Raw genomic sequence first — 27,641 nt, 5'->3', positions numbered from 1 at the left:
AAACCTATACTTGAAAACAATAAGACAGTGATGAAAGAACTTGAAGACGACACAAACAGATGGAAAGATATACCATGTTCTTGGATTGGAAAAAATAATGTTGTTAAAGCTACTATACTAACCAAGGCAATCTACAGATTCAATGCAATCCCTATCAAAATACCAATTGCATTTTTCACAGAACTAGAACAAATAATTCTAAAATTTGTATGGAAACACAAAAGATCTCAAATAGCCAAAATAATCTTCAGAAAGAAAAACAAAGCTGGAGGTATCACACTTCCTGATTTCAAACAAACTACAGTCATCAAAACAGTATTGTACTGGCACAAAAACAGACACATAGATCAATGGAACAGAATAGAGAGCCCAGAAATGAACCTACGTTTATGTGCACCCACACCACAGATGGGGAATTAATCTATGACAGAGAAGGCAAAAATATACAATGTGGGAAACAGAGCCTCTTCAATAAATGATGTTGGGAAAACTGTACAGCTACATGCAAAAAAATCGAACTAGACTACCTTCACACCATGCACAAAAATAAATTCTAAATGGATTTAAGACTTAAATGTAAGACCTGAAACCATAAAATTTCTAGAAGAAAACATAGGCAGTAAGCCCTTTGACATCAGTCTTAGTAATATTTTTTTTGGATATGTCTCTCAGGCCAAAGAAACAAAAGCAAAAATAAACAAATGCAACTATATCAAACTAAAAATCTTTTGAACAATGAAGAAAGCTATCAACAAAAAATAAAGGCCACCTACTGAATGGGAGAAATATTTGCAAATGATATATGCATTAAGGGGTTAATATCCAAAATATACAAAGAACTCATACAACTCAACATCAAAAAAAACAGCCCAATTAAAAAATGGGCAGAAGACCTGGATCAACATTTTTTCCAAGGAAGACATACAGATGGCCAACAGGCACATGAAAATGCTCAACATCACTAATCACTAGGTAAAAGCAAATTAAAACCACAATGAGAGATCACCTCAAACCTGTTAGAATGGCTATCACAGAAAAGACAGCAAGTAACAAGCATTGGTGAGGATGGTGCAGCCTCTGTGGGAAACAACATGGATACTCCTCAAAAAATTAAAAATAGATCTACCAAGACCTGCCCTCCTTGGCTTAAAGATAGACAGGACAGGCCCTGATCTCTCCTTCAGGAAGCCTCTGCTTGGCTTCCTGTTTGGGCTGCCAGGAGGAGAGAGCTATGTAGGAGGCCCCTGAAGACTGCGGTGGGCTGTGAGGTGAGGGCAGGCAGAGGGAAGGGTCCAGCCATGGGGGTTCAAAGCAAGAGCAACTGTGGTGAGAGGTTAGGGGATCTTATAGGAAAGGCTCCCACCAGGGGATGCTTGAGGGCTGTATGGTGATGCTGTTGTGCTTGTAGGAGTTGAAGTGAGGGGTGGGAATATTCAGAGAAGACCCCAGCCTGATGTCTGCTGGAGAATAGACCACAGACTTAGTAAATGCTAACAGAATGTCTAGGATCAGGCCCTGTGGTAGAGACAGCTAGTGTTCCATCTACCAGGCATTCGTGCTTGCCCTTGCATAGTGTGGAACTGTTGCTAGGAGTGGCTGCCCAGAGGTTGAGACACAGACGTAGAGAACAGGCGTGTGGACACCAGGGGGGGAGAGTGGCAGGAGGGGATTGGGATTGACGTGTATACGCTAATATGTATAAAGTGGATAACTAGTGGAAGCCTGCTGTATGTATAAAAAAATTAATGAAATAAAATTCAACAAAACAAACAAACAAAAAAAGGAGTGGCTGCCCAGACAGGGACTATATTTCCCAGTGAAGCTTGCATGTATGCCTGGCCGTGTGACAAGTTCTCACCAGTGGAATGTGAGTGAAAGTCGTGTGTGTGCATTCTGGGCAGTAGCTTTTAAGAAGGGGGTGGGACTTCTCTCTGTTCGTCTAGGGGCTAGAAGAAGACTCTATGGTCCGAGAGGTTGGCAGAGCCAAAGATGGGAGGAGGCTGGGTCCTTGAATCATCACATGGAGGAAAGCTGCCCATAGACTAGGAAACACCTCATTGGACTGTTATGTGAGCAATGGGGGAAAAAAATCTATTGTGTTAAGCCAGTGGGATTTGGGGGTTTATTTGTTACAGAAGTTCGTGTTGCCCTGACTATTTGAGGCCTGACCAGGCATCTCCAGCAGACACAAATAGGCACTAGCACAGGGCCAACTCTTCACCCACTTCTGATCTCACTCCCCACTCCCTGGGAACAAAAGTTCACTTTTAAAGTCCCCCTTCAATAGTCAGGTGCCATCTTCAAAAGGCAGAGTTGGGGGAAGAGATCTGAAAGATTCATTAATTAAAAAAAAAAAAATAGATCTACCATATGACCCAGCAATTCTACTCCTGGGTATTTATGCAAAGAAAACAAAAACACTAATTAGAAAAGATATATGCACCCCTATGTTCATTGCAGCATTATTTACAATACCCAAAATATGCAAGCAAAATAAGTGCCCATCAATAGATGAATGGATAATGAAGATGTAATTTATATATATAGATTACATCATATATATATGTATATATATAAATTGGATGAAAAAGAATGAACCTAGGGTGTATTATGCTAAGTGAAATAATTCAGATAGAGAAAGACAAATACTGCATGATTTCATTTACGTGAGGAATCTAAATAATGAAACAGAAACATAGCTATAGTTGCCAGAGGGGAGGGAGGTGGGGAGTGGAAAGAAATAGGTGAGGGAGATTAAGAGGTACAAACTTCCAGCTGCAAAATAAAGGAGTCATAGTATGAAATCTACAGTGTGGGGAATATAGTCAATAACTATGTAATACCTTTGTATGTTGACATACCATAACTAGACTTATCCTAGTGATCATTTTGAAATGTATAAAAATACTGAATCACTATGTTGTGTAACAGGAACTAACATAGTGCTGTAGGTCAACTATACTTCAAAAACAAACAAAGTGGTTGAGAGTCTGCCTGCCGATGCAGGGGACACGGGTTCGTGCCCCGGTCTGGGAGGATCCCACATGCCGCGGAGAGGCTGGGCCCGTGAGCCATGGCCGCTGAGCCTGCGTGTCCGGAGCCTGTGCTCCGCAACGGGAGAGGCCACGACAGTGAGAGGCCCGCATATCGAAAAAAAAAAAAAAGAAAAAACTCATAGAAAAAGAGGTCAGATTTGTGGCTACCAGAGGCAACGGGTGGTGGGAGGGGAATAGGATGAAGGCAGTCAAAAGGCCGCCATGAACCAGTTATAACTTATAAGTACTAGAAATGTGCTGTACAGCATGATAAATAAAATTAGCACTGCTATATGCTATATGAAAGTTGTTGAGGGAGTAAATCTTAAGAGTTATCACAAGGAAAAATTTTTTTTCTATTTCCTTAAATTTGCATCTATACCAAATGGTGGATGTTTACTAAATTTATTGCGATAATCATTGCATGATGTATGTAGGTAAAATCATTACACTGGGGCTTCCCTTGTGGTGCAGTGGTTGAGAGTCCGCCTGCCGACGCAAGGGACACGGGTTCGTGCCCTGGTCTGGGAAGATCCCACATGCCGCGGAGTGGCTGGGCCTGTGAGCCATGGCTGTTGAGCCGGCGCATCTGGAGCCTGTGCTCCGCAACGGGAGAGGCCACAACAGTGAGAGGCCCGCGTACAACAACAACAAAAAAAAATCATTACACTGTATACCTTAAACTTATACATTGCTGTATATCAATTATATCTTAATAAAAATGGAAGGAAAAAAGAAACGCGATGTGGCCCCACTTCTAGAAACACCAACTAAGTATATCACACACTAAACAGGTATGTAGGGTAGAGTTTATTAGCATTACAAATAACATTACAAAATGAGCCTTCTCTGTGCAAAGGATTGGGCTTTATGATTCCTTTAACTTGTCTGCTTCTCCAGCGCAATTAAAACATGAAGTGATTTTTCCAAACAGCATTTACAAATCTCCTCCCAGGAATACAATTATTGTATGTGATGGGTTTGACCTATATTGCACTTAAAATCTTTGGCAAAAAGTAATTCCAAACCACAGCTCTGGGAAGTTTTTCAAGGAAATCAAGAAAGTAGAAGTTGCTTTTTACAGCATCAACACAAGACATGTGACTCAAGCAAGTCTCTCTTGGTTTTAATAATTCACTGTTTGGTGTTATCTATGCCCATGTGGCCAAAAGCCTGAGTATTGAGCATACATTAAACAACATCCCAGGCACATAAATAAATCATTTTCTGCTCTCAGTCCAGGAGGCAGTTATTGATCTGGGCTGTGATCTTTTCTTACCTGACTTTATAAGGATTTCTAAAATAGCTCACCTTAGGGGAGTTAGAGACTCATGTACTTTTCTTTTGTCCTTTGGCCAACAGAAAAATCACCAACACCTTGCAAAAGATGAATTCTGACAGAAGAAACACAGCATTTGCTGTGATGACCAGACAACTGACCTGGTATGGTAGCCTGAAAACGATGAGACAAAAGGAAAAATTGATAGTCCCTTGGCAACCAAGACCACCTTGCTGCATCAGAAATCAGGCTCCAAATCATATCTGTGGGGTCCTGATGAACCAGGCCATGTGATTTCTGTGGATCAGATGGGAATAAGAGATGCCCTGGGACAGAAGTGTTACCCCTCCACACACTCAGTTGCCCATTTTGGATACCTGACTAAAACCATAGATTTTAGATCTAGCTCCTACTGGTTATGGGACCCCAGAAATGTCCCATGGTTTCTCAGGACCTCGATGCCTCCAGTGATCAGGTACAATGCCTGGCCACCCAGCAGGCATTCCCAAACCCCTTCTCTTAAATTGTCTCCAACTGCAGAACTGCTGTGAATGCTGAATTCTCACTTTCCTAGCTTTCCTTGCAGTCAGGGTCCTACGAGATATACGGGGAAATCAACTGGGGGTGGGGGGGCCTCTAGATAAGAGTTTCATCATGGAAAAACAGAGACAATCTGATAAAGAACTGTTATTCAAATTATACAAATAAAACTCAGCAATAAGAAAACAAACAACCTGATTAAAAATGGACCAAAGACCTTAACATCTTAACAAAGAAGATATACAAATGGCAAATACACATATGAAAAGATAATCCATATCACATGTTATGAGGGAAATGCAAATTAAAAAAACAATGAGGGCTTCCCTGGTGGCGCAGTAGTTGAGAGTCCGCCTGCCGATGCAGGGGACACGGGTTCGTGTCCCGGTCCGGGAGGATCCCACATGCCGCGGAGCGGCTGGGCCCGTGAGCCATGGCTGCTGAGCCTGCGTGTCTGGAGCCTGTGCTCCGCAGCGGGAGAGGTCACAGCAGTGAGAGGCCCGCGTACTGCAAAATAAAAAACAAAACAATGAGGTACCACTATCAGAATGGCCTATCACGCCTATTAAAATGGCCAAAATCAGGAACACTGACTGCTAAATTCTGGTGAGGATTTGTAGCAATAGGAACTCTCATTCATTGCTGGTGGGAATGCAAAATGGCACAGCTACTTTGGAAGACAGTTCGTCAGTCTCTTACAAAATTAAACATACTTCTTCCATATGGTCCAGAAATTTCACTCTTTTGGTGTTTATCGAAGAGTTGAATACTTATGTCCATAAAAAACTTGCACATAGATGTTTATTAGCATTTTTATTCATAATTGTCAAAACTTAGAAGCAACCAAGATGTCCTAGAGTAATAAGTAATTACTGTGTGTAAATAAACTGTGTAGATCCAGACAAGGGAATATTATTTAGCGCTAAAAAGAAAGATTTGGGCTTCCCTGGTGGTGCAGTGGTTGAGAGTCCACCTGCCGATGCAGCGGACACGGGTTCGTGCCCCAGTCTGGGAAGATCCCACATGCCGCGGAGCGGCTAGGCCCGTGAGCCATGGCTGCTGAGCCTGCGTGTCCAGAGCCTGTGCTCCACAATGGAAGAGGCCACAACAGTGAGAGGCCTGTCTACCGCAAAAAAAAAAAAAAAAAAGATTTATCAAGCCATGAAAAGACATGGTGAAAATTTAAATGCATATTACTAAGTGAAAGAAGCCAATCTGTAAATGTTGCATACTATATGATTCCAAGTATATGCCACTCTGGAAAAGGCAAAACTATGGAGACAGCAAAAAGATCAGTAGTTGCCAGGGGTTGAATGGGCAGGGAGGGATGAACAGGGAAAGCATAAATGATTTTTAGGGCAAATCAAAATACTCTATATGATATCATAATGATGGATACATATCATTATACATTTGTCCAAATCCATAGAAAGTGTAACACCAAGAGTGAACTGTAATATAAACTATGGACTTTGGTTGATTATGATGTGTGGGTATGGGTTTATCAATTGTAACAAGTGCAACACTCTGGTGAGTGATATTGACAATGGGGGAGGCCATGCACAGGTAGATCAGGGAGTATATGAGAAATGTGGGTAGATCAGAGAGTATATGAGAAATGTCAGTATTTTTCACTTAGTTTTACTGTGAACCTAAAATTGCTATAAAAAATTAAATCTTAATTTAAAAAAAAGAAAATACAGAGACACATGAAGAAAACACTCTCTCACCACCCCCAGATACTCTCTTAATTCCTCTTTTACACCCTTTCATGAGAGATGCAATACTTGAAACTGAAGCAGGTATCTTGCAACCTTAAGGGAAGAAAATGCCACACAGATCGGCAAGTGGGAAAGACTAGAAGAAGCTGTCTTTGTGGGTATCACTGAGCCAATGAACTAACCTCAGCTACAACTTCCTCCAGACTTCTTGTTAAGTAAACAACAGATGCCCTTATGATATAAGACCTGGCTGGTAGGTTTTCTGTTACTTACAACAAAAAATATCCCAATGGATACATACATCCATAAAATATAAGGGTCAGACTACATTCTCTATTGTTCTTTCTAAAGTAATTTTTATGTCCACACTTAGCTCCCTCAAAGTCTCTTCCCTTGGCTGGCTTACCCATGAAGAGTAAGTATAGTATAGTCATACAGTTGCCAAAAGTACTTCTTCAAAATGACAAACTAATAAAAATTGCATTGCTTCTCCTATAAGAAGGTAGAGCCTCTGATCCACCAATGGCAGAGTATGACTTTCACAGAGCACTGAGTATGCATTTGCACTCAGCATCCATGTGCCCTGGTATGTGATAGGACCCATTGGAAAATGATGGAAATCTTAGATTTCCAATGCTAAGTAATTCACCTGTCCCAGGAATTTCCACCAGATATTAAGCATTTCTGTTGCCAGAACCTTAAAACATACTGAGAGAAGTAGTGCATAAGCTTGAGAATTTCCAGGCCCCAAGGAGATAGAAGACAGAGCAGATGGGTTTCTGAAAATCATTAAGAACAGTCAAGAGACCATAGGCTTTAGAGCTACAAGGTTATGTTTGAGTCCTTGTTCTACCATTTAATACCTATATATCTTGAAAAAGTTACTTGAGCCCTCTAATAATTATTTATAAAATGTCTTGCCCTGGCTTTCTTTTCTTCATGGCTATTATGAGAAGCCAATAAGATCATGTATGTAGAAAGTCTTCATAAAGCTTAGAGTGCTGCCCAAGTGTGAGAGGTGACCATCCTTAATGATGAGGAATGGGCAAAGTGCCGAGACATAGCCAAAGGGCACCAAGAACCTGTGGGGCTGAGGCAAACAGCTACCACTTAGGGTCAGCCTCAGCCAGGCGTTCCTGAACTGGTTTATCTCTATGTTCAGCCATACAGCCTATGCCGAGGTTAACCCCTGTCCCTGACCTACACAGGGCCTTTCTTCAAACTCAGTAATAGGCCACGTCACAGTTACCTTAACAACCATAGGTGTTGGAAACACTCCCTTCAGGGCTGCTTTTCCTCCTATGTGGTTTGGGCTGTTTCCAGAGGCATTGGTTGTATTCTCTCACCCAAACTGTCATCTTATAAAGGAGACTGAACTGCAGCTAGATGGGATACAGAGAGAAGAGTAGGATACAAACAAGTAAACATTGGTTAGAGGCTCAGTGTAAGCCAGCCACGTCCCACTAGGCTAGTCACCTATCTTCTCAGGGCCTCGGTTTCCACATCTGTGGTATGGACCAATAATACCTGTTCTGCCTGCCTCCCAGGAGCACTGTGAAGTTAAAGTGAGATAATGGAGGGAAAAGTGACTTGATACTGGAAAGCAATGCACAAATGTAAAATGTCTCTGGAGCAGCGGGCAGCTGTGGTCAACAGGGTGGACTTTGAAGTTAGACTCCCCCAGGTTGTGTCCTAGCTCTCTCATCTCCACCTGTGTGACTCTCAACAAGATGCTCACCCTCTTCAAACCTTGAGTCATTACCTTTAAAAGAGGGCCCCTAACATCTACTGTATAGCTTGTCTTAGCGATTAAACCACAAATTCCTGTCACTCATTAAGCAAGCACTTAATCAATGTCAGTAGTAGTATTTGTTGCTATTATTGTTATTATTACTACTATTACTATGAATTCTGCAAGGGTGAAACCCACAGAAGGCCTCAACATGTGCTGCCTCCTGACCTTACCTGAGTGTCTATTCCAAGAAGTCACATGCCTCTGAGGCTCTATAGAGATATGACATCTGAGGATAAGTCCAAATCCTTACAGTTGATAAGACCAGTGTCCAGAAGACCCTTCCTGACCAGCACTGCCCTGTCAGGTCCCCTGCTGAGGAAGATTTTGCAGCAAATCCCCATGCTCTGATGCAGAACACACCCTGCCAAAGCTCAGTATTGCTCCTGCTAGGCTCCTGGCCATGGAGAACCCACACTGCAGTGCTGAGGTGGCCTGGCAGAAGCAGCTAGGGAAGTTCTTCTGAGCCAAGCTTCACCCTGCTGGTTCCACAACTCCCAAAAGGAACCTGACTGCTCCCTCCTGAGCCTGCCCCAGCTTCCAGGAAGGAAGCCAGCACGCCAGCCCTGCCCAGACCTGCTGTTTTCCAGGCATCCCTTCTGACCAGAGAGGAAGACGCTAAGCATCCTTCTGCCTGTTGTTCCTCCAGCATGGTGGGGAAACACCTGAGTCAGTGTCAAGCCTTCCCTGGGAAGCCACAACCCCAGGTAAATGTCTTTATCTTTTGACTTAACACATTATAATTTTTCCATGTAATTACTTATCTGTCACTCCCACTAGACTGTAAACTCCTGGAACATAGGACCCTCTTACTACTCATTTTTATATTTTCAGGCACTGGCACTGGTCCACCAAAACTCTCAGCGTTTATTTACCTAAGTTGTTGAATTGCCAAATCCCAAGATGAATGATCAGCATTTTTGGAGTGCTTCAGTAAAAGGAAAGCCCAACAATCTGCCCTAAGACACCGTCAAACATATGTTACCCTATCACTAGTATCTCTTCACTCACCCAGCTAGTCGCCCCATTGGAGACAAACAGAGTCAAAATGCAAGAAAGTGGGCAAAGAAGGCTTGAAAGGAGCCACTGCTTCAACAACATTCTTGTCAATGCTATAAGGTCCATGCACCCACCTGACAAACCTGCCCTAGAACAAGCCAACTTTTACCTTCTCATGCCTGCATCTGAGCTCCATGGGTGATTAGAGACCAAGGCCACAATCAGTCATAGCCTCCAGCCCCAGCTGGGCCCCCCAAAGCCAGCCAGCTTGAATATTTCCCTGGGGAAAAGTCTCTTCTCTAGAACTACTCTTCAGGCCTCCACCACTCTTCTGAAACCCTCAGGACATTACCTATCATTTCACCAAGAAAATAGAAGATACTGGTGAGAACCCTCTCAACTTCCTGGCAACTTACCATCTCCACACCTTTCCTTTCCTCTTTCCTTCCAATTACAACCAATATGGAATCCCTCCTCTCATCTAAGAATTATCGTTGCACCAAGTCCTGACCACCTTGCTCATGGGCTCCATACCACTAACTATCTGTGTAATCCTTGAAGCTTCAGCTTTTATTTTCTATCACGTCCTTCCCAGTGACCTGTACCCTCCTCAAATCTCTTCCATCATTAAAACAATAGTAATAACAACAAAGGCAAACCAACAAAAATCTTTGTTCACCTTGGTATTCACCCAGATGCATTGGAAATGTATTGATATGTCCGACAAAAACCTGCACACAGATGTTTACAGCAGCTTTATTCATAATTGCCAAAACTTGGAAGCAACCAAGGTGTCTTTCAGTAGGTGAGTTGGTGAATAAACTTTGATGCATCCAGACAATGGAATATTATTTAGCACTAAAAAGAAATGAGCTCTCAAGCCATGAAAAGATGTGGAGGAAATGTAAATGCACATTACTAAGTAAAAGAAACCAATCTGAAAAGGCTACATAATGTATGATTCCAGCTATATAACAATCTGGAAAAGGCAAAACTATGGAGACAGCAAAAGATCAGTGATTGTTCCAGGTTAGAGGGGAGGGAGAGTGAATAGCTAGAGCACAGGGGCTTTTTAGGACAGTGAAAATACTCTGTATGTTACCATAATGATGTACATATATCACTATACATTTGTCCAAATCCATAGAATGTACAATACCAAGGGTAAAACCCTAATGTAAACTATGGACTTTGGGGGATTAAGATGTGTCAGTGTAAGTTCATCAATTGTAATAAATGTACCACTCTGGTTAGTGATGTTGATAGGGGAAGGGTGAGGAGGGCAGAGGCTCAACAGGAAATCTCTGTACCTTCCCCTCAATTTTGCTGTGAACCTAAAAAATAAATCCTACTGAAACTATTTTTAAAATCCTCATTCATCCCTCAGTTGCAATTGCCAGATAAGAAGGCATTAGAATAATTACAGATTATGTAATGAAGGAATAAGAAATAAAAGGGGCTGAGATAGCATAGGGAGAATATGCTCACCATGCAGACTCCGATAGCCTGGGTCTTTCGACAGTTATCCTTCACTGTAAATGAACTGTTAATAAACTGCCATTGATCTTAGGCCTCTGTGAATTCCTTTGTCTGAGCCAGTATCTTAAGACTGATTCCTTTTTATTCCTAACAAGAGTGAGTTTCTGGCTATCCAAAGTAGAAGACCAAATTTGGGAAATGGTAATACAGTACAGATTTACTAGATATTCTCCTAACCCACCTCTACTAGCTGAGTGCTTCAGTTCCTCTGTGAGACACACAGACCAATGGCCACAGCACACTGAGAGCTTTACATTGTGGTGAAGATAGTAGCACAGTCTCATCAACACACATTTCTCCCTGTTGAATTATATGTTTATGTTTTGCATAAAATGCAAACAACTGTTTACCGCATGTAATTAAATTAAATATTATTTTTATATGTATGTATTACATAAGCATATGTATATATACTTATATACTTTTAGATCCTTGTATATTACAAACCTCAAATATGACTATGAAAAGAAAGAGATTAGTTTCTAAAATGAAGTCAAATGTTTTGCAAAGACTTCATACAGTTGAGCCATTAAAAACTGCTGGTGAATGATGTAAAGATGGAGGAAGAGTAAGACGCGGAGATCACCTTCCTCCCCACAGATACATCAGAAATACATCTACACGTGGAACTGATCCTATAGAACACCCACTGAACACTGGCAGAAGACCTCAGACCACCCAAAAGGCAAGAAACTCCCCACGTACCTGGGTAGGGCAAAAGAAAAAAGAAAAACCAGAGACAAAAGAATAGGGATGGGACCTGCACCAATGGGAGGGAGATGTGAAGGAAGAAAGGTTTCCACACACTAGGAAGCCCCTTCTCAGGCGGAGACTGCAGGTGGCGGAGGGGGGAAGCTTCAAAGCCGCGGAGCAGATCGCAGCAACAGGGGTGTGGAGGGCAAAGCGGAAAGATTTCCGCACAGAGGACCGGTGCCACCCAGCACTCACCAGCCTAAGACGCATGTCTGCTCATCCACCGGGGTGGGTGGGGGCTGGGAGCTGAGGCTCGGGCTTCAGTCAGATCGCAGGGAGAGGACTGGCGGCGTAAACACAGCCTGAAGGGACTAGTGTGCCACGGCTAGTAGGGAGGGAGGCCAGTAAAAGGTCTGGACCTGCCGAAGAGGCAAGAGACTTCTTCTTGCCTCTTTGTTTCCTGGTGCGCGAGGAGACAGGATTAAGAGTGCTGCTTAAAGGAGCTCCAGAGACGGGCGCGAGCTGCGGCTATCAGAGCGGACCCCAGAGACGGGCAGGAGACACTAAGGCTGCTGCTGCCGCCACCAAGAAACCTGTGTCCAAGCACAGGTCACTATCCATGCCGCCCCTCCCGGGAGCCTGTACAGCCCGCCACTGCCAGGGTCCCGTGATCCAGGGACAACTTCCCCGGGAGAACATACAGCATGCCTCAGGCTGGCGCAACGTCACGCTGGCCTCTGCCGCCGCAGGCTCACCCTGCATCCGTACCCCTCCCTCCCCCCGGCCTGAGTGAGCCAGAGCCCCCGAATCAGCTGCTCCTTTAACCCCGTCCTGTCTGAGCGAAGAATAGACGCCCTCAGGTGACCTACACGCAGAGGCAGGGCCAGATCCAAAGCTGAACACTGGGAGCTGTGCGAACAAAGAAGAGAAAGGGAAATTTCTCCCAGCAGCCTCAGAAGCAGCGGATTAAATCTCCACAATCAACTTGATGTACCTTGCATCTGTGGAATACATGAATAGACAACGAATCATCCCAAATAGAGGAGGTGGACTTTGGGAGAAAGATGAATTATTTTTTCCCTTTTCCTCTTTTTGTGAGTATGTATGTGTATGCTTCTGTGTGAGATTTTCTCCGTATAGCTTTCTTTCACTGTTTGTCCTAGGGTTCTGTACGTCCGTTTTTTTGTTTTGTTTTTATTTTTTAAAATTTTTTTCTTAATAATTATTTTTTATATTTTATTTTAATAACTTTATTTTATTTCATCTTACTTTATTTTATCCTCTTTCTTTCTATATTTTCTCCCTATTATTCTGCACCGTGTGGATGAAAGGCTCTTGGTGCTCCAGCCAGGAGTCAGTGCTGTGCCTCTGAAGTGGGACAGCCAACTTCAGGACACTGGTCCACAAGAGACCTCCCTCCCAGCTCCACGTAATATCAAATGGCAAAAATCTCCCAGAGATCTCCATCTCAACACCAAGACCCAGCTTCACTCAACGACCAGCAAGCTACGGTGCTGGAGACCCTATAACAAACAACTAGCAAGACAGGAACACAGCCCCATCCATTAGCAGAGAGTCTGCCTAAAATCATAATGAGGCCAGAGACACCCCAAAACACACCAACACATGTGGACCTGCCCACAAGAAAGACAGGATCAAGCCTCATCCACCAGAACACAGGCACTAGTCCCCTCCACCAGGAAGCCTACACAACCTACTGAACCAACCTTAACAACTGGGGACAGACACCAAACACAATGGGAACTACGAACCTGCAGCCTGCAAAAAGGAGACCCCAAACACAGTAAGATAAGCAAAATGAGAAGACAGAGAAACACACAGCAGATAAAGGAGCAAGATAAAAATGCACCAGACCTAACAAATGAAGAGGAAATAGGCAGTCTACCTGAAAAAGAATTCAGAATAATGATAGTAAAGATATCCAAAACCTTTGAAATAGAATATAGAAAATGCAAGAAACATTTAACAAGGACCCAGAAGAACTAAAGAGGAAACAAGCAATGATGAACAACACAATAATTGAAATTAAAAATACTCTAGAAGGGATCAATAGCAGAATAACTGAGGCAGAAGAACGGATAAGTGACCTGGAAGACAAAATAGTGGAAATAACTACTGCAGAGCAGAATAAAGAAAAAAGAATGAAAAGAATTGAGGACAGTCTCAGAGACCTCTGGGACAACATTAAACACACCAACATTCGAATTATAGGGGTCCTAGAAGAAGAAGAGAAAAAGAAAGGGATTGAGAAAATATTTGAAGAGATTATAGTTGAAAACTTCCCTAATACGGGAAAGGAAATAGTTAATCAAGTCCAGGAAGCACAGAGAGTCCCATACAGGATAAATCCAAAGAGAAACACGCCCAAGACACATATTAATCAAACTGTCAAAACTTAAATTCAAAGAAAGCATATTAAAAGCAGCAAGGGAAAAACAAGAAATAACACACAAGGGAATATGGGGATTCATATTATCAGGTTAACAGCTGATCTTTAAGCAGAAACTCTGCAAGCCAGAAGGGAGTGGTAGGACATATTTAAAGTGATGAAGGAGAAGAACCTACAACCAAGATTACTCTACCCAGCAAGGATCTCATTCAGATTTGATGGAGAAATTAAAACCTTTACAGACAAGCAAAAGCTAAGAGAGTTCAGCACCACCAAACCAACTTTACAACAAATGCTAAAGGGACTTCTCTAGGCAAGAAACACAGGAGAAGGAAGAGACCTATAATAACAAACCCAAAATAATTAAGAATATGGGAATAGGAACATACATATAATTAGCTTAAATGTAAATGGATTAAATGCTCCCACCAAAAGACACAGACAGGCTGAATGGATACAAAAACAAGATCCATATATATGCTGTATACAAGAGACCTACTTCAGACCTAACGACACATACAGACTGAAAGTGGGGGGATGGAAAAAGATATTCCATGCAAATGGAAATCACAAGAAAGCTGGAGTAGCAATTCTCATATCAGACAAAATGGACTTTAAAATAAAGACTATTATAAGAGACAAGAAGGACACTACATAATGATCAAGGGATCCATCCAAGAAGAAGATATAACAATTGTAAATATTTATGCACCCAAAATAGGAACACCTCAATACATAGGCAAATACTAACAACGGCCATAAACAGGGAAATCGACAGTAACACAATCATAATAGCAGACTTTAACACCCCACTTTCACCAATGGACAGATCATCCGAAATGAAAATAAATAAGGAAACACAAGCTTTAAATGATACATTAAACAAGATGGACTTAATTGATATTTATAGGACATTCCATCCAAAAACAACAGAATACACATTTTTCGCAAGTGCTCATGGAACATTCTCCAGCAGAGATCATATCTTGGGTCACAAATCAAGCCTTGGTAAATTTAAGAAAATTGAAATCGTATCAAGTATCTTTTCCAACCACAATGCTCTGAGACTAGATATCAATTACAGAAAAAGATCTGTAAAAAATACAAACACATGTAGGCTAAACAATACACTACTTAATAACGAAGTGATCACTGAAGAAATCAAAGAGGAAATCAAAAAATACCTAGAAACAAATGACAATGGAGACACGATGACCCAAAACCTATGGGATTCAGAAAAAGCAGTTCTAAGAGGGAATTTTATAGCAATACAATCCTACCTTAAGAAACAGGAAACATCTCAAATAAACTACCTAACCTTGCACCTAAAGCAGTTAGAGAAAGAAGAACAAAAAAAACCCCAAAGTTAGCAGAAGGAAAGAAATCATAAAGATCAGATCAGAAATAAATGAAAAAGAAATTAAGAAATGAGAGCAAATGTCAATAAAAATAAAAGCTGGTTCTTTGAGAAGATAAACAAAATTGATAAACCATTAGCCAGACTCATCAAGAAAAAAAGGGAGAAGACTCAAATCAATAGAATTACAAATGAAAAAGGAGAAGTAACAACTGACGCTGCAGAAATACGAAGGATCATGAGAGATTACTACAAACAACCCTATGTCAATAAAATGGACAATCTGGAAGAAATGGACACATTCTTAGAAATGCACAACCTGCCAAGACTGAACCAGGAAGAAATAGAAAATATGAACAGACCAATCACAAGCACTGATTTGAAACTGTGACTAAAAATCTTCCAACAAACAAAAGCCCAGGACCAGACGGTTTCACAGGCGAATTCTATCAAACACTTAGAGAAGAGCTAACACCTATCCTTCTCAAACTCTTCCAAAATATAGCATAGAGAGGAACACTCCCAAACTGATTCTACGTGGCCACCATCACCCTGATACAAAAAACAGACAAAAGTGTCGCAAAGAAAGAAAACTACAGGCCAATATCACTAATGAACATAGATGCAAAAATCCTCAACAAAATCCTAGCAAACAGAGTCCAACAGCACATTAAGAGGCTCATACACCATGATCAAGTGGGGTTTGTTCCAGGAATGCAAGGATTCTTCAATATATGCAAATCAGTCAACGTGATACACCATATTAACAAATTGAAGGAGAAAAACCATATGATCATCTCAATAGATGCAGAGAAAGCTTTCAACAAAATTCAACACCCATTTATGATAAAAACCCTGCAGAAAGTAGGCATAGAGGGAACTGTCCTCAATATAATAAAGGCCATATATGACAAACCCACAGCCAACATCACCCTCAATGGTGAAAAACTGAAAGCATTTCCACTAAGATCAGGAGCAAGACAAGGTTGCCCACTCTCACCACTCTTATTCAACATAATTTTGGAAGTTTTAGCAACAGCTATCAGAGAAGAAAAAGAAGTAAAAGGAATCCAAATCGGAAAAGAAGAAGTAAAGCTGTCACTGTTTGCAGATGACATGATACTATACATAGAGAATCCTAAAGATGCTCCCAGAAAACTACTGGAGCTAATCAATGAAATTGGTAAAGTAGCAGGATACAAAATTAATGCACAGAAGTCTCTGGCATTCCTATACACTAATGATGAAAAATCTGAAAGTGACATTAAGAAAACACTCTCATTTACCACTGCAACAAAGAGAACAAAATATCTAGGAATAAACCTACCTAAGGAGACAAAAGACCTGTATGCAGAAAATTATAAGACACTGATGAAAGAGATTAAAGATGATAGAAGTAGATGGAGAGATATACCATGTTCTTGGATTGGAAGAATCAACATTGTGAAAATGACTCTACTACCCAAAGCAATCTACAGATTCAGTGCAATCCCTATCAAACTACCAGTGGCATTTTTCACAGAACTAGAACAAAAAATTTCAAAATTTGTCTGGAAACACAAAATACCCTGAATAGCCAAAGCAATCTTGAGAATGAAAAATGGAGCTGGAGGAATCAGGCTCCCTGACTTCAGACTATACTACAAAGCTGCAGTAATCAAGACAGTATGGTACTGGCACAAAAACAGAAATATAGATCAATGGAACAGGATAGAAAGCCCAGTGATAAACCCACGCACATATGGTCACCTTATCTTTGATAAAGGAGGCAAGAATATACAGTGGAGAAAAGACAGCCTCTTCAATAAGTGGTGCTGGGAAAACTGGACAGCTACATGTAAAAGTATGAAATTAGAACACTCCTTAACACCATACACAAAAATAAACTCAAAATGGATTAAAGACCTAAATGTAAGGCCAGACATTATCAAACTCTTAGAGGAAAACATAAGCAGAACACTCTATGACATAAATCACAGCAAGATCCTTTTTGACGCACCTCCTAGAGAAATGGAAATAAAAACAAAAATAAACAAATGGGACTTAATGAAACTTAAAAGCTTTTGCACAGCAAAGGAAACCATAAACAAGACCAAAAGACAACCCTCAGAATGGGAGAAAATATGTGCAAATGAAGCAACTGACAAAGGATTAATCTCCAAAATTTAGAAGCAGCTCATGCAGCTCAATAACAAAAAACTAAACAACCGAATCTGAAAATGGGCAGAAGACCTAAATAGACATTTCTCCAAAGAAGATATACAGATTGCCAACAAACACATGAAAGAATGCTCAACATCATTAATAATTAGAGAAATGCAAATCAAAACTACAATGAGTTATCATCTCACACCGGTGAGAATGGCCATCATCAAAAAATCTAGAAACAATAAATGCTGGAGAGGGTGTGGAGAAAAGGGAACACTCTTGTACTGTTGGTGGGGATGTAAATTGATATTGCCACTATGGAGAACAGTATGGAGATTCCTTAAAAAACTAAGAATAAAACTACCATGAGACCCAGCAATCCCACTTCTGAGCATATACCCTGAGAAGACCATAATTCAAAAAGAGTCATGTACCATACTGTTCATTGCACCTCTATTTACAATAGCCAGTACATGGAAGCAACCTAAGTGTCCATCAACAGATGAATGGATAAAGAAGATGTGGCCCGTATATACAATGGAATATTACTCAGCCATAAAAAGAAACAAAATTGAGGTATTTGCAGTGAGGTGGATGGACCTAGAGTCTGTCATACAGAATGAAGTAAGTCAGAAAGAGAGAAACAAATACCGTATGCTAACACATATATATGGCATCTAAGAAAAGAAAAGAAAAAAAAAGGTCATGAAGAACCTAGGGGTAAGATGGGAATAAAGACACAGACCTACTAGAGACTGGACTTGAGAATATGGGGAGGGGGAAGGGTAAGCAGTGACAAAGTGAGAGAGTGGCATGGACATATATATACACTACCAAACGTAAAATAGATAGCTAGTGGGAAGCAGACGCATAGCACTGGGAGATCAGCTCGGTGGTTTGTGACCACCTAGAGAGGTGGGATAGGGAGGGTGGGAGGGAGGGAGATGCAAGAGGGAAGGGATATGGGAACATATATATATATATGTATAACTGATTCACTTTGTTATAAAGCAGAAACTAACACACCATTGTAAAGCAATTATACTCCAATAAAGATGCTAAAAAAAAAAAACTGCTGGTGAATTGGGTATGGATTAGAAATTTTTTAAAGATTAGAAGAGAGGGGATTATAAAAATCTAGAATTGTCTACACACAAATTGCCTCCAATCTGCCTTCGCATTCTATTTTCCAGAAACTGAAACTAGAAGTCACAGATGATGGATGCATGGTGGATATGATTATATAAAAAAGATAGTGCTGAACCCCAGGATGAAGTACCACTCAAAGGCTTTGGTTTTACATCAAAATATCAGCAAATAAATGCACATTTATACAGTTTAAGTTAAAATAAGATGACTGTGGAACCCCTGAATCATGTTTTATGCTTCCTCACTTTAATCAACTTTTTCAATTAACCCCTCAACTGGTGGTCCTGTCTTTACGTGTAGTGTGGTACTAGTGCCTGCCCAGCTGCCGCAGGCCTCCCTCAGATAATACTACCAGCTTCCCCAAGTTTCGACAGCTAGGTCAAAAGGGCTCTTATATTTAGATCCAGTCCTTCAACTACTCCACAGTAATCAGGCCTTGTCAATTATGACATGAAGTAGATGTTCAATAACTGATTGCTGGAAGAATGGATTAATAAACAAAAGAATAAAGATTTGGAGTTTCTTCCAAAGTCCATCTCATCTAGTCCCTTATCACTAGACTAAACTAGTTCATTTATTTATTTATTTATTTTGTCTTTTTTTAAAACATCTTTATTGGAGTATAATTGCTTTACAATGGTGTATTAGTTTCTGCTTTATAATAAAGTGAATCAGCTCTACACATACATATATCCCCATATCTCCTCCCTCTTGCGTCTCCCTCCCACCCTCCCTATCCCACCCCTCTAGGTGGTCACAAAGCACCGAGCTGATCTCCCTGTGCTATGCGGCTGCTTCCCACTAGCTACCTATATTACATTTGGTAGTGCATATGTGTCCGTGCCACTCTCTCACTTCGTCCCAGCTTACCCTTCCCCCTTCTCGTGTCCTCAAATCCATTCTCTACGTCTGTGTCTTTATTCCTGTCCTGCCCCTAGGTTCTTCAGAACCATTTTTTTTTTAGATTCCATATATATGTGTTAGCATATGGTATTTGTTTTTCTCTTTCTGACTTACTTCACTCTGTATGACAGACTCTAGGTTCATCCACCTACAAATACCTCAATTTTGTTTCTTTTTATGGCTGAGTAATATTCCATCGTATATATGGGCCACATCTTCCTGTCAATGGACACTTAGGTTGCTTCCATGTCCTGGCTATTGTAAATAGAGCTTCAATGAACATTGTGGTACATGACTCTTTTTGAAATATGGTTTTCTTGGGGTATATGCCCAGTAGTGGGATTGCTGGGTTGTATGGTAGTTCTATTTTTAGTTTTTTAATGAACCTCCATACTGTTCTCCATAATGGCTGTATCAATTTACATTCCCACCAACAGGGCAAGAGGGTTCCCTTTTCTCCACACCCTCTCCAGCATTTATTATTTGTAGATTTTTTGATAATGGCCATTCTGACTGGTGCGAGGTTATACCTCATTGTTAAACTAGTTCATTTAAATGTTAGTGTTTTCTTTGTAAATATCCACTAGAGAAGAAGAGTGGGAATTCATCTTTGCTTCAGAGGTACAATGACCTGTCTCATCTACCCCAGCTCATCCATTCTAAAATGCAATTGTCTTTAGGCTTGTCTGCTCTAAAAGACATGGACACTACTTACTGCTGAATCCACTTTGGTTTCCCCAGATCCTTGTAAGTCATTTACTCAGCAAACATTCATTAGGTGCTGACAGTGTGCTAGGTGCTGGGGACACAGCAGGGAACAAGACAGGCACAATCCCATCGCTCAAAACCTCCAAGGCACAAAGGCACAGAAAATACAAGAAGAAGGTTGTTTTAGGTTTTGAAACAAGGACTCCATCTGTAGGGCCATGACTAGGGCGAGGGAAGTAAGGTGCCTAGGGTAGAGTCACTGTCAGGTTCTCACATAAGGCCTTGAGAGTGACACCTTCTTTAATTTTGAACTCTAGTCACCTCACTTAAATAGTAAATTCCCCACACTGTTGGTAAGTTCCCCATTACTCCTTCTGACAATGTTTAGTTTTCTGTAGCCAAGCTTCCAGAATCTTATTTCTTCGATTCATTCATAGCCCACCCTAAATCTCTGGGCCTTTTTTGCCACACGTATATTTTGACATAGTTTGTACATAAAAGTAGATCTTAAAGATTTGCTTAACCCTAATTTATCAATCTTTCTGCTCTTCAATGAGAAATAAATCACTACGTTTTATTTTTCAACTAAGAAATTAGCAAGCAAACCTGAGAGTAATGAAAAACTGTGTCTTGCTCTGATACATATACAGACTTAAGCAAATAAAGATGCCTGTACTTGTGTGAGAATGAAGATACTAGAAAAAAATCTCTTGCTGAAAAAATCTACTGGGAGACAGGTTAAAGCAGTAGTAATGAGTTTAGTAGTAAAGGCCTGAGTTCAATTTCAAGTTCTTACATTTTCTAGTTGAATTAAAAAATGAATAAGATATAATACCAGCCATCAAGAGGCAGACATCTAATAGGAACAATAAGAAGGTGATTACAACATGGTGAGGCAGCACAGTTTTGGAGACACTCAGTCTTAGGAGCACAGAGGATGGGGCCTGGGAGAGAGAAGAGGGAATAAGACAAAGGGAATGGGGGCACCTGAACAGTGTTTTAAAGTAGGAATAGAAGTTAGCCATGAGTAGAAGAGAGACGAGAGGAATCTGGGCAGAAGGGACCTCAGAACTGTGCTGAATTTTTCCAGGTTGAAAAACTAAAATGTTGGTTCAGTTAATGGGAATTTAATATAAAGATACAGGGAAATAAAAGACAGGAAGCCATCTCTGCAGCAAGACAGTCAGACCTCATTTGGAATATTCAAGAATCAACACAGTTCTTAGCACTCAGTTATCTTGTGTTCTCTTAGAAGTGAATCCATTGCCCCTTATCCAAGTAATCCATCACACTGGTAATAAAGTCCCTCTCTTACTCTCCCCATACCCTGCTTTCTCTCTCTCTCTATTTCTTTCTTTCTTTCTCTTTCTACATCTCCATCCACTGCTATGTTTCTACTTCGTTCCCTCTGATCTCTGTTTATTCGTGGTGTTTACTGCTGCCTACCACCTTTTCCTTATATGCCTTGGTTACTTCCCATGCTAGTGTCTGCTGAACTTCTGTTAGCTGCATTCCAATGTACAAAGACTGGGACTCCACTGGCCAGCCCCATTCAGGGCAGAAGAGTCCTGCTGAGCAGGGTTCTCATTCCAGGCCACTTTGAGGCTGTTCCTCAGTGTGTCTGTGTATTAGATGCTTGTTCCTGCATGCAGAGAGGTGGCGTCCCATAATCAAAGAGCACTACACACAAACGACTTTGTTCAGAAGCTTCTTCTCAGTGCCACAAGCAAAGGCACTGAGGTGGAAAAGCAGTTCTGCTTGGAAGCACAAGCGGCTTGACCATGTTGGAAAGTAAATAGGGAGTGTTTCGGGATGACACTTGCCTGGGTCCGAGGGGGTGGGGGTTCAGGTTCAGGACATAGCAAGGATGAATCTCAGTCTGCAAACTCAGATATGCAAGCATATCACATTTCTGCATGTACTTTAAATCAACTTAAATTCAGTGCTGGAGCCCCTCCAAAATGGTGGCAGAAAATTCAATCTCAGTTGATTGAGGGGTTTTTCCTTGGGGTTGTGCAAAGATCCTTGAGTCTTCTGTGGAATCAATGCATCAAGGAGCCTCCTCTGGGACTCTGGTCATTGGTCTACACAGAAAACCACTAAAACGCCTAGTGCTTGTCACTGTAAACCTCCACTTTCTTTCTGCTGAAAGCAGGCCCTGATCCCCCATCATCCAGGGAGTGATAGAGTCAGAAAAAGAGCCCAGCTTCCGAGTCCATACCCACTGCTCTCTCACACACAGGCAGGCTTGTCACATGGATGCTCTCTGCCCAGAATGCCAGCTCAGACCACCCCACCTCCCTGCCCCCTCCATCAGCCCTGCTCCACGTGGTTACAGAATGGAGCTACGGTTTTTATAGGACCTGTCTCATTAGAGAATGCATTTATAAAACAGTCTGGCTGACTGTAATGAATCACAGGATAACAAATCTAAGGGGATGGGGAGAGAGCTGGGAATTCAGAAGGAAATGTAAGCAATGATACGGCGAAGCACACCACTTTTCCGAGGAAGGCTGTGTTCTGTGCTGAGAATTCATCAAGGATGGAGATGGGGGCAAGCAGAGAATGACTGGGCTGGAGAGGCATCAGGAGATCAATGAGGCAGGAGTGTGTCTTTCAGGATTTATTTGGCAGAAAAGGAGACAGCAGTATTTCAATGGGAGATTCAGAGCAAATAAAAAATCAGCTTTCTAACTGAAACAGATGCAGAAGAAAAATTGCCTATTTGGAATATGTTTTTCCCCTTAAAGGAAGAGAGAATCACGCAGGGCCCCAGAAAAAAGGCTTGCAAACAGCACAACAATGAGTCACCATCATCAAAGCCTTCTCCCCTTTACACGAGGAAGGCCTACTTGTGGGAAGGGATCACCCCTCACCTGCTGTGTGATCTCCTGCATTGACCTCATCATTCTCAGTGTTTGGGCTATGAAATGGGGATAAGAATACCTGCCTCACAGGGTTGCTGTAGTTATGATGATCCTCTGTAAGCCCTAAAACCAAGGCTGTGGTCTAGTGCAGGATTCCATTTATACGGCATCCTGGAAAAGACAAAACTATGGAGACAGTGAAAGGATGATCGGTTGCCAAGGGTTGGAGAAGAGAGGGATGAATAGGTGGAACACAGGATTTTTAAAGCAGTGAAAGTACTGTGTATTATATTATAATGATGGATACATGTTGTTATAGATTTGTTCAAACCCATAGAATGTATAACACCAAAGTAAATTATGGGCTTCGAGTGGTAATGATGTGCCAGTGCAGGTTCATTGATTGGAACAAATGTACCCTCTGGTGGGGATGTTGATAATGGGGGAAGCTGTGCATAAGTAGAGGTAGCAGATATATGAGAAATCTCTGCGCCTTCCTCTCAATTTTGTTGTGAACCCAAAACTGCTGTAAAAATAAAGTTTATTAATACACGAATAAATAAAGTTTACATTTTTTGCAAAGGGCCAAAGTCAGTGTCATCAAACGCATTATTATGTTAGCATGAGCTGTTCTCCATGTGCACACATTCATGTCTGACACAGGCCCAGGATTGTCCCCTAAGCCCCCCATGCCAACATTTCATGGCACTGAACAAGCTACAAACCACTCTCAAGTGCCTCAATATGTGGCTTCCTCACAAGGTCTTGCAGTTCCTTGTCTGGTTCAGGTGGAAGGAGTGGGCCTAGTCAGTCCCAGGGCTTCTGAACTAAGGCCCCCACTCCTTCCACCGTGTCATGTGTGCAGATGGCTCAGAAATGGCCTCTGTCCACAGCAGCATGGTGCCCACCACCCTCCCTCCCCAGTGTCTCCAAGAGCTGCAGGGATGTGTTGGCCTTCCTTCTGCTAAGGTCTCCCTATCCCACCTCCCAACCCCTGCAACTGACAATTGCCACAGAGACCACACCTCCATCCCCCCATTCTGTCTGTCTATGCTCTCAAATGTGTCCAGATGGGCCAGAGTCCACTGAACTCATACCAACCCACAGGTTTCTGCCCTTGGCTCTTTAGAACCATCGTTCTGTTATAAATTCCCTTATGAAAAAACAATCATAGTTGAATCACTATTGAACACCTATTACATACTAGGCAATTTTATATATTTTCTCATAGAACTCTCACTATAGCTTTTTGACTTAAGGTATGAGCCGAAAACCACTATCCCCATTTTTCAAACGAGAAAATTGAGTCTCTTGAGGTTGAATTCCCAGTTAGCATTTAGAGGAGTCGGAATTCAAAGCAGGTCAGCCCCTGTTCCACTCCATGCTCAGGTTCTTGTGACTGAAACATTTCCTTCTGACTCTACTTTCCTCCCAACTCTCTTTGGTGAAAGGACTTCTTCTCATGGCCAGACATAGTAGATGGGCACTCGAGTTTCCCATTCTCCTTTCTGGGTCAGTCTTTACCCTCCTTCCCTCAACAGAGGATGCCAAGGCCATCAGCTTACACCTCTCCTCTGGACTTCATCATAACCTACCTTCCTCTATGATATCCCCTGTCATCATCCTCAAGGTTTCCAAACCCCTATTGACAACCCTTTTAATTTCTTAGCCTCTAAGTGTCTCTACAAAGCTAGTGATCTCTGATCAACCACAGGAACCTTCAGGGACATAGGGGTTCCGTAGACATCATCATTCTTCCCAGCATCTGCAAAGCATCATACCATGTCTATAAACCCCTATTGTCCCCTCTCCTGATCCTTTACTCTGCCTCTCTAGCCTCCTGTGATCTCCATTTCCTTGCCTATATTAGCTTCCCAGTCCATCATGCCCTCCCAGGTTCATTCCTTCATATCACATAGGTAGTCACTTTAATGGTGCACTCACTTACATTCTAGAACCCCATTTGCTATCCAAATACAACCCTTCCACAGCTAAGAAATCCCCTGCTTCCAAGACTTTCTCTAGAAAATATTGGCAATCTGAAAAGGAAGGATGGAGTAAAAATGACCCTGAGCCTTTTTCAATGTAAAATCAAATGCATGCTACTAATTCCATCAGGGCCCTCAGTTCTGCTGAGAATTCATTCAGCTCCAAGTTCTCTCTCCACATGAACTGTATTAATAGTTCTCATAGCAAACACTCTCCTCTTTCTCCTAGCCTCCATCCAGAATGTGCCACCTCAATTTCTATGGATAATTTTACTTTTACTGGGAAGACTATAATAATTTAATGTGATTTAATTCCCTCAGCTTACCCAGACTTGCCTTAAAATGTCTCCAGTATTTCCTCTACTCTTGTATCTGAGATGTGTCCTGCTTCTTTGCCAAGATTAATACTTCCACCTGCACTTGATACCATTCACTCTTACCTCCTCCAGCACCTCATTTTATCTGTAGTCCAATTTCCCTATCCTATTTCCAACCTCTCCCTCCCTCCACTAGCTCCTTGCGCTATGTCCACGAACAATATGGTCTCCCCACACTAAGTGAGAACCTCTGGCAGGGCCATATGTGTAGTCGGGAGTCGTTAGTGACCACTGTGAAGCAGGAACTGTGCTTGATGCTGGAGAAAGAAAGAGAAATGGGGGTAAATTCCACTCTTAAGGAGCTCAAATTCCAGGATAAAACAGATAAGTGAAGAAAGGGATAAATTCTAGGCAAGGAATAAGTATAGGATTATGTAGGATAACAGATGGGAATATTCCTAGAAGGGGTGACACCTGAGCTTGTTCTGGGTCAGTTAGGGATATGTTCTACAGCAATCAAAGAAAAATGATTGATAACTTCCACAGATACAGATTATCTCTCAACCTCAGTTAGAAGCTCAGGAGAGGCAAGTCCAGGCGTGGCATGACAACACAACAGTGTCATCAAAGACCCAGGCTCTCCCCATCTTTCTGCCTCATCATCTTCAATATGTTGTCTTTCACTTTCAGACTCTCATCTTAGGGTTGTAAGATGGCAACTCTGTTTCCAGATCTCTTTTCTACTTTCCAGACAGAAGAAATGGACAAGAGTGAAGGGACAAAAACTCTCTGGATAAACTTTGCCTTTTTATTTGGGAATGGGTGCCCTTTGCAGGGACTTCTGCCAAGAACTTATTGTTCAGAACAGTAGCCCATGGCCATCCCTAATTGGAAAGAATATGAGGAAGTAAAAATGGTTTAGTAGGACAGAAAGATGAATACAAGTTGGCAACGAGTTGAGGTGTAGAGAACAATCAAAGCAGAAGGAATCACATATATGAGGTAAGAGAGTGGCTGGTTTGCTTGGGAATTTTCAAGTGGTTTAGAACAGATAGAGGTGAGGAAATCAGAGGGGCTGTGGAAGAGATGAGGTGGAAGAGGCTGGCAGGGCTAGGACATGCAGCACCTTAATGCCATTCTATGGAGCTTGGAGATTGTTCTGAAGATCTTTGTAATAGGGATGGTTAGATTTATATTTTAGAAATATTGCTCTTTATGCAGAGTGGGAAATGGATTTTGGGAGTGTAAGATTGAAGAAAGAGAAATCCTCAAAGTGGCTGTCTCAAAGATGACAGTAAAGAATAATGACATACACTAGTGGGACAGAAAGATGTGAACAGAATCTGGAGGCCTCATAGGACATCCCTCCTCCTTCCTCGCCACCATATCCAAAATAGCAGCTGTGCCATACTCTCTGCTAGCAATCACCCCTTCTTATTCTCACCTGTATCACAGGGCTAGAAGACTGGGAACTACATTTTCCAGAATCCCTTGCCATTTAGGCTCCAATGTTACCTCCTAACCCAGTTCTTCCCATATTATAGCAAACATTCTCCTGGATGGTCTCATGGTTACAAATCATCTTCTAATCCAACCTTCACTACACTTCAAGGGTAAACATAACTTCTTAACAAACACTTCAGTGGTAAATATTGCTCACCAGCTCAAATGCAAAAATAGCTCATATGAACTGCACAATGGAAAAAGCTACTTGCAAAGAAGACAGTTCTCACCACTACTATTACCAGTCATTTACTGTTTATCCTGTTGCCTCTCATAACTTGTTATATTTCCATCTGTATATGACACATGTTCTCTACTAAATTGTCATTCCCATGAGGGAAATGCTGCAGATGCAGGAATTCTTTATCTTTCTATTGAGTCATGCCATGTCTCACTTTCTTAGCAGACTAGAAAAATAAAAGGCAAGAAATAAATCAAGGTATATTTGCAGCAGATACTGGTTTTATAAATATTATACATAAAGAGTTCTTATAAATCTAAAAGAAAATATGTAAACATCCCAATAGAAAAATGGTCAATGAACATGAACAGGCATTTTTCAAAAGAAATATGTGGGTAATATACATAATTTTAAAATCTTTTAAATTTACTAGTAATCAAATAAATGCAAATTAAACATTTTAAATATATGAATTGGACAAAAATAAAACAAAATGCCAATAGCTAATATTT

This window comes from Delphinapterus leucas, chromosome 7, assembly GCF_059928025.1.
Source record: "Delphinapterus leucas isolate spDelLeu-1000000601 "Yukka" chromosome 7, BTC_Dleu_Yukka2, whole genome shotgun sequence".
Taxonomy (NCBI): Eukaryota; Metazoa; Chordata; class Mammalia; order Artiodactyla; family Monodontidae; genus Delphinapterus; species Delphinapterus leucas.
Note: the sequence above shows the minus strand (reverse complement) of the source record.